Consider the following 9,546-nt stretch of genomic DNA (forward strand, 5'->3'; position numbering starts at 1 on the left):
ACAAACGCCAATGTGTGTGTGTGAGATGCATGCACTCATATTTTCTTTTCTACTAGTATTCACAATTCTTAGTATTTTGCTTGATTATTTTCAGATGATTTATTTTCTCAACATTTCATCCAGTGACATGTCTGTGCTAGAGCACTTTTCAATTAAGATTGACTCGGTGTTCAACTGTGTGTTGTGTGTGTGTTGGTATATGTATGTACAAGTGTACATATATATAAATATGTATGTATATTATATATATAAATACTGTAGTTGCTCCGCGTATTGGCAGTACTAGAAATAGCAATGATAATGTCACAACAGAGGAATGCATTAAATGCCAATCTTGATTTTAATTGAAAATCCGAATTTTTGGGGGTCCTCCCCCTTCGTCGGTGTTCGTCAGGGATGACGGCGCGAAATTCGCACTGTCATCCCTGACGAAGGGGGAGGACCCCCGAAAATTCGGATTCTTAATTAAAGTCAAGATTGGCATTTAATGCATTCCTCTGTTGTGAAATATATATAGATATGTATATATATATATATATATATATATATATATATATATAGATATGTATATATATATATATATATATATATACATACACTGTATAGGCCTATATATCCCCACGTTATGTATGCGTGATGTATTATATATCCCCATTTATTCCCACGTTAATTACAGCTTATATTTTGTATTTATTTTGTATCCTCTGGTAAGTTCATACTCGACTGGTAGAGAATAAGTAACAATGGTTTACATTATAGCTTCAGGAAATTTTAGGGCATTTGTAGAGTTATTAACTAAATCCAAGTACAGGAACATATAATCGTAATACAATGGATTACATAGGAATTTAGGAAGTGTTTAATGGGCGGCCGCGTAAATGAAATTAATTGACTTTGGCTGAGATAGGATTGCTTCCAGCGTAAGTACTAGTAAGTAAAAAAAAAAATAAAAGCAACAGTGGAGATTTACTTTAACCTTGTGTAAAAATGAAAAAAATGTTTATTTTCTTAATTGTTGAACCCTGAAATCTTGAGTTGTACAACCTTAATTGTGTGATTTTTTTTTTTGTTGTTTTTGTTTCTGTACGACTCACTTGCTCAGTTTCTCTTCTCATACACCACACACCCCAACGACTAAGAACATACGTACATCATTCATACATACACCACATTATACTCCTCCCCTTGAATATTCCATCTTCCCTCCATGGTCCTATACTTTGACCAAAGATGCACAAATTGTATATAGAAAGTTGTATATACAGCGATTACATCAACTCATTTTGTATATTCGTATCAATTGGCTGCTGTGGAATAAAGTCAAACTTCATAAATTTTTAACTTCCCTGTTTTTCATCAAGATGTTTGTGTTGCACCTCTCATTCTTTAAAGATTACCTTTTTATTTGTCCAGAACTGTTATTTGATTTTTTTAATGTTTCCAAGAATGTAACTTTAACAAGAACAAAGAAAAGGATGAAACGTGTTATCTTGGGTTAATGATTATTTATTTTCACATTCAATCACAGCGAATGAACATATCAAGAGCCAACATCTGGGTGCAATAGCCCGTGGTACCTATGCATGGTAGTAACATGATAAGAGTACGCGCAATTAACACCAGAGGTACCACCGCATACTTCTTGAATTTACTGAAATAATGCAGCACAGTATATATTCACCAAGCACCTATGTTTAAAGATTTGACGCATAGCATCTACTTTATCAGACCGTTTATGACTGCTTTACTGCAGGAATATGAGCATGTCAATAACACAGAATCAATCATGAGTTAGTCGCAGGCCTACAATCTCGAAGTGCATAATATAACACGACAGTGCATACTTAAATTACAAGTATAGCAGGTCTACAACTGTTCTATTCATTAGGAAAACTGATCATCGAAGACATTGCATACAGACTCAGACAATAAAAACACACAAAAATCCATGAACACAAAAATGAATTGCAAGTGTTGCATTACGATTACAGGCTCTTAATAACACCATAATTATTCATGCTCTTTATAGAAGTTTGTTATTCCATACGAACGACTTCAAACACAAAATGACGATGTTTATAAGATTAATACAGTTAACCTTACCTAATCGAATCAAAAGGGACCGGAGAAAATCGATCTACTTGCGTGAAGTTCAATTCACATGATATACGTAATTAACATGTGTTATATATCCATCCACTGCAGGGTAGAATTTTCCTTTGACTTAACCAGTTTTTCGATGTCGACGTAGGCGAGGTTGACTGCAGTACGTAATCTATAGAATTGTACAATAGAGGGGTCTACAATGTGTAATAATCATCACTTTCCTAATTTTCACTGGCAAGGTTTTCAAGGAGTGCCTAATAAACATAGACAACAAATCACTGTTACACATTTTCTCAAGATTTCACTCTGAAGGGATTACATGTATAGTTGTCCCATTTTCATACTCCACCTGTAAGTACATTGTTATACGTTGTAATTGACTATGATGAGGAGCCACAGGTAACATTGAATAGTGACACAGAACAGTTACCACTTTTAAGAGAAATTAATTTTCATGGCCGAAAGCTTTGGACGAAAACATAGTCAGCCACTTTTCTCCCCATGCTAGCCTCGTTATCCACACACAGACACAGAGACACACATACACACACATACACACACACCCTATACCTAGAAAGGGCCACAGCAAAAACAACAACAACAACAACAACAACAATGCAAATCTTATGAAAAGACAGTTTGGTTGATTTGGACAAACAAAACATCTCTGTATGGTCTACATTGTCAGCTTAGAAATAGGATTTAAAATGTAATGCAAGAATTCACTACTTCATAAGTTTCTTCTTTTTTTTTCCTTTATATACGTACAGTGTACATGAGCTAGATTACAAGGGATAGCAGGTTCATTCCTCTCGAGTCGCATTAGGACTTGTACACTACCGCCTCTACAAATCTGCCTAACCACTTTCTATCTGGTCAATGCATTTTATGATGCGTCACAAACTGCTCACGGTAATTCACCACAAAGTACTTCTCTGGCAGTTTTCTTTAAAAGAACAAGCTTTCGTAGCAAATAGGGTTTTTGTTCTTGTTTTTCTTAATATACATGAATTTGATGTCAAAACTAGCCCATCTCCACATCTTCGCAAAATAATTGACCAGAATCTAACAAATGGCATCTAATATATTCACAAGTGGATCGGTCTTTTCTTTTCGTATTACATCTTTATAAGTGATAAAGTAAACCTGACAGCGTAATGCAAATTACAAATCTGAATGGCATAGCCGATTGTGTAAAGAAGGTTTATTGACTTAACGACAGCCTTTACTGCTTAGAAAGGATCTTGCACTTCCCTAACACACACTTAGTGGACACTTTTGGGCAGAGGTATAGAAAAAAAAATGGCAGCAAAAGCATCACTAATATCAGGAAAATGAGGTAGCTTTGGGGATATGAATTAAAGCGGGTCACAGAATCACATGTGCGTATGAAAAAGAGTGACAGATGTAATTGTCTTTCAGTCTCCCATATGTTTGTACTAAATTACTCTGAAATTTTTCTCTGTCAATAATTTAATAGCTAAAATCACCCCCCCCCCCGCTTTTTTTTCCCCCATGGTCATCACTGTTGAGGTCAAAAAATGCAAAATCTCCTTGGGGAGAGAGGGGAGGGGGATACCTCCCTCTAACGCCCTCCTCTTGCTCTGTTGCTCCGCTCCCTCACACATATTTTCCCAAGTTTTGCCCCCCCCCCCCCCCCCCATCCTGAAGACAGATCAATGCCCCTGTCACTGTTAAAGAGAATTGCTCAAAGTAAAGAACAGTTTGATACAAAGAATACAATATCTTGTAGAATTCACTGCAGAAATCATGAGCAAAAAATCAACCAGAGTATAATATCATTTGTGAGGAGAGGATGTGGAAAACTTGTGGGACCATGACATCAATTAATCTGGGTGCCGTGTAATATCATGACATTGGCGGCAAAGCAAGTCTTCCTCTCTATTCTGGCAGCACTTGATGGACTCACAAGAGGCGATACCAGTGACTTTCTGCAGCCATTCCTAAGTATGTTCGGTGTTGTCGTCCATGTGACGTTCAGGTCTCAGTCTTTCCTTTGAAAGCTACGTCCTCAAGCTACTCTTTTCTCAGAACATGTCTCTAAGAAAATGGATCTGTCTTGTAATAATAGTCCTGGTATAGGCTGTCTATTAGTGCCAGCTTGGCCAGGAATGTGGTCATTTGTTATGCTGATGACATCCCCACCTCATCCAATACCCCATTCAGAGTCTCCTGAAACCTCCGGAGGTTGTGCTGTGTTTACCTCAGATGCCTGGGACACTTTATCAACGGTGACAGCACAGAGCACAAGTCTGGAGCGAGTTTGGAGATAGTCAGGAGTGAATCGGAGGTGTATTTTGCATCCCAACTGTGACTAACGTATATATTGTGGTGAAAACGATTTGGAATCTTTTAGTGTATTTTGTGTTTGTCTCTTCTTAATTACACTTTCACTGGCATTGTTATGTTTGCTTGATTGTACAGTCAACTTGAGCATGGAGTCATTTTCATTTCTACGTGTAGTCAGCAACCAGGTACCATTATCAAGACATCTATTACACTGCCAGTACATTCAACTAGATTCTGCCACCCAGTTGTTAACTTTTCGCCAATTCTCCATTTGTTACATTGGCTGCCTGTAGAAAAAAAAAAGATCATCTTTAAGACTCCGATATCAGTACCTCATTCATTTCACCCTCCCCCCTCCCCCATATACCTACGAGACTCTATTCTGAAATACAATCCAACATGAATTCTACATTCATCATCAGATGTACTGTTACTCAAAACACCCACAATAAAACATGGATGGGGAAATTGTGCTTTCCAAGTTATGGGACCAAAATTGTGGAATCACTTTCCTATTCAGTTATGGCAAGTATCATCCACAGAAACATTCAAATCCAAACATAAAATATATCTGTTCCTCTCACACTATATAAACTGCAATCACACACTACAACTGCAATCTATAATGTTCGGAACATAATTGTGTTCTTTATCTGGTATGTGCTTGTTTGTCGTTTGTTATTTTCTTCTCTGTTGTCATGTTTGTACATGTATGTATCATTTATCTTTTCGTTTTTTTGAAGTGCCATGAGCACCGAAAGGTGGACCTGTACACAATACAAGTAGCCACTATTATCAGTAGTAGTAGTAGTAGTAGTAGTAGTAGTAGTAGTAGTAGGAGGAGCATTACTCTTCACAAACCAGCCTTTGTCAGGTTGTTGTTCAATTAATGATGCTTACATTTCTTTCACACATTTACGTATACATATACACATTCATACATATTATGGATATACATATGCTCTGGATTCAGCTTTAGGGAGACATGATATGCTCATAATTACTATATATCAAGGATCAATCACATGCTTTACTGCTGACATTGCTTATCTACACACTGTCTTCCTAAAGCCATATGCAGAGAGATAAATACATGTATATATGTATTAAATATACACCAGAGTTTGACATTAGCAGTGGCCCAGGGACACTACAAGCTGATGTCAGACCACCAAATTTCCTTCATAGATGTCTGATCAGGCATCTTAAATTCAAAAGAAATTTTCACATTTCATTTTATTTCGGGTCACCAGAATTTTATATTTAGTGGCCTGAACGGCCCATTAGTGAAAAAACTTAGTGTCAACCCCTGTATACACTCACACACACACACACACACACATACACACACACACACACACACACACACACACACACACACTTATATGCAATTTTATGTATATATATATATGATACTCACAGTTTAGCATACAGATTATATTAAGTAATCTGTGTCCGCAAAGGAGGTGAAACAAAAACATCTTGTCTCACAAGAACAATATCAATATTGACACAGGTTCAGTGTTGTCCAGTTGAAGCAAGAATCATTGTAGGCAGACACATTCATAATACTCAGTGACATATTCACATTTTGTCAATCTCAGAGCCCTTCTTTACATTACTGTATTTTTCATAAATGAATGTTTTTTTAAAAGGAATAAATAAATTTTGAATAGAATGTATCTTTACCTAAGGGCTGATTTCACGGAGCACGCGAACAACTCGCTAATCAAAAAAGGATGCGAATGTCGAAGTAATAGTCATTTCCACAGTAAAAGTAGTTACTTTTCAGGGATGCTGCTTTATTTTCTGTTTCAAATGTGCATTACCCCCCCCCCCCCCCCCCCCCGGCCGCCCCAATCTTTTAGAACACTTTAATGATAAAGACAACTTTGCTCCAAAATTGCTTTAAACAAGTAATCTATATCAAAATTTATGCCAACGTTAGGGGTAAACATGATAGCCCCGAATTCACGAAGGTGGTACAAATGAAACCATGGTTTAAACCATGGAGCGCCAAGTGTCGTACGGAATATTTCGTTACGAAGTTGGTCATTTCGTCGACAAAATGACCGTTTCGTTAAGGGCAATTCCGTAAATGTGACAACCTCAGGGTGAAATTTCAAAACTCATAGGCTAAACCTAAATTGCATCTCATTTGAAAGCTGAGACAATGAATTGTCCAAATTTGTGACTTTCAATTAGGTTTGACCAAGTTCAAGGTCATCATGCCTCAGTTTGAGACATTTCAGATAATTGTGTTTCTTTAAACACAAGGTATACCTGACATTTTGTCTGTATTTCCAGAACTGACTTCATGGAATTGTTTCTTTCTTTATGGTAAAAGTAGTTTATATCCAGCTCTTATAAATGCAATATTTTATTTTTGATTTAATTTTTCTTTTAATGACTAATTGCTACTTAATTGCATTAAACATGTATGGTCGTGTACGTCCGTCACAAAAAAAAAAAACTAGTTTTTTTAAGATTTCAGAAAAACAAAGTATTCAACTGATGTTATAATGTCAATCCTAAATAAGCTTTAGGGTATCTACATACTTGCCACAAAATTTGTTTTCACTCCTGCTAATTAAGTTATTAATGAGCGGTTGGATGTACACTCTTTTTGTACGTCCAACCGCACCTAATTTGTACGTCCATCACGGTGTCATATAGCTCTCATTTCCCCATTTCAATTTGCCTAAGCATCTTGTATAATTGTTCTCCTTTGTTGACAATGACTGGAGAGATGGTCAAAATTGTTACAGGGCAGATTAATTAGTTCATTAGTCATTAATTACAATGGAACTGGAATTTAGCTGTCTAAACTTTCTTCATTCATAAAAAGTTTGGGCTTTAGTGAAGAAAGGAAGAGTTTTTCTTTTTTTTTCAGGTACTCACAGTAATAAATAAACACTGGAGACTGGATGTTGGTAGATTACCAAGGCGAATCCTTCCCTTGAGAAGTCATGGAATTTGGGGCAAACAATGCTGATGTAAAGGTCAATGTCATGCACCCAGCAGGGGGATTCTGGAGATGGCCAGAGCCATCAGATCAGATATTCTACCTCAAAAAAGATGTTGCCCAAAAAATAGCAGCACCTGTGGTTGCTGGAAATAGGGGTCAATTCAGGTTCACATTCTAGGCATATTGTTTACAATTACAAGAGGAAGTCAAATATATACTGTAACACTTTGCTTGATGACGGCTAATTCAACCACTTTATTTATTTTGATTTTGCAAGGGGAAAATAACATTTATATACATGTAAGTAAAAGGCAAATTATCTCAACTCCTCAAATGTTCCAACATTGGACCATGTATGCATCCTAAATGGTTTGGTGTTTCCTCCCCAGACTTTGCAAAGTTCTTCACAGACATTTCAATTGTTGGTAAATTAACAGACTGTTTTATGCATTCATTCAGTCATGATTATCCATTAATTATTAGTAATCATACAAAGTCAATATACAGTTCCATTCATGTAAAATAAAACTGCTCTTAAGGAGAGTACTACAATCATGCATGGCTGTAATTCCAAAATTTAAGAAACAAGGTACACGTATGTTTTGCTTAAACTGTGTTTTTTTTCTGAAACATTGTTTTAATTGTTATCATATGAATGCTCTTTTTGTTTGTTATACATGTGATAATACGCATGAACTTTACTTTTGTATAATAACCCGCCACTGGATACTTATATACTAGTTCTAACTGTAGTTTAAGACTTTTTAGTAGTATTTCAACTTTCTGTAGTTTCCAGGTTTAAGCCTGATATTATACTCGTGTTACCTCGTATATTGTGCTTACTTACTGTATACATCAATCCTACTATAGTTTTTCATGTGTATGATTACATACATGTACACATCATGACTTAGTTTTCTCTTTGTTTAGAATTAAAACTATTGTATATGAAAGTATTAATCTTAAGTCACACTGTCAGTCCTTTTTAGGTATAATGTACATTTACCTTTTCTTTTTCATTTTTTTTGCAACCACTTGTTCAGTGTTTGATGTCATGTCAACTCTCATGTAGTACGTACATGATGTGGTCGAAAATATATCCATATATCATGATAACTTGTTTGTCTTAACCCCCCCCCCCCCCCCCCATTTTAATATAGATATTGCCTTAAATGAGTTACTACATGAGGAGTATTGTTAAAATTTTTAATCTGGCTTAGTTTACTTTGGTATGTTAAGGACATATTGAGCGATGGCTCCCAAAATCTATAGCAATACAAAAAAATGTATGATAAGATGGAAAAACAAGGAAATACAAAGAAAAAATAACCTTGGCTTGTATATTTCTTTTTGATAAATGCCAGCTCATATTAAAGAGAGTGATAGTTAATTGTGGTTACAAATATGATAAAAATTCTCAATTTCCATATGTATAATACATGTACGTCCATCACGGACAAATTGTACGTCCAACCGTGTACGTCCGTCACGATAATAAAACGTAGAATATCTCCATATGAATGAATAAACAAAGCTTGATTTTGGTATACCTTACTATCATTTGACATCTCCTTTCTACAGTCATACCTGAGTTTGAAGAAAAAATCTGAATAAGTCACAGAAATTTTTATTTGAAATCAAGAGATTGGAAAACAGCGTCCATTTTTGTACGTCCAACCAGAGGGTGTTTTTCCACTTTTTGAAGGTCACAGGAAGGGTGTTGCCCCAAAATTTTATGTGAATGTTTTCTTTTCATAGAGGTACATCTTTTGGTAGGTAAAAAACTTGTCTTAATATTATTTGTTTTTTTTTTGTCAAATGTCATTAAAGGCTGTGAATTGTACGTCCGTATTTACGGAATTGCCCTTAACGAAATTATCATTTCGTGGACGAAATGTTCATTTAGTTACAGACGAAATATTCCATGCGACACTTGGCGCTCCATGGTTTTTGTCCATGGTTGAAACCATGGTTTCATTTGTACCACCTTCGTGAATTCGGGCCTATTGTGTAACGCTGGACAGAAATGAACATTCATAATTTGACCTTCATGTTAGTATAAGGCCCTATAGGGCCTACTAACATGGAGGTCAAATTATGAATGTTCATTTAAACTTTTTTTTTCAATTGAATGGTCTGATTTTGATAAAAGAAGATATTAA

The sequence above is a fragment of the Diadema antillarum genome, unplaced genomic scaffold, assembly GCF_040938485.1.
Source record: "Diadema antillarum isolate AM-2024a unplaced genomic scaffold, OU_Dant_1.0 scf00000086, whole genome shotgun sequence".
NCBI classification, from domain to species: Eukaryota; Metazoa; Echinodermata; class Echinoidea; order Diadematoida; family Diadematidae; genus Diadema; species Diadema antillarum.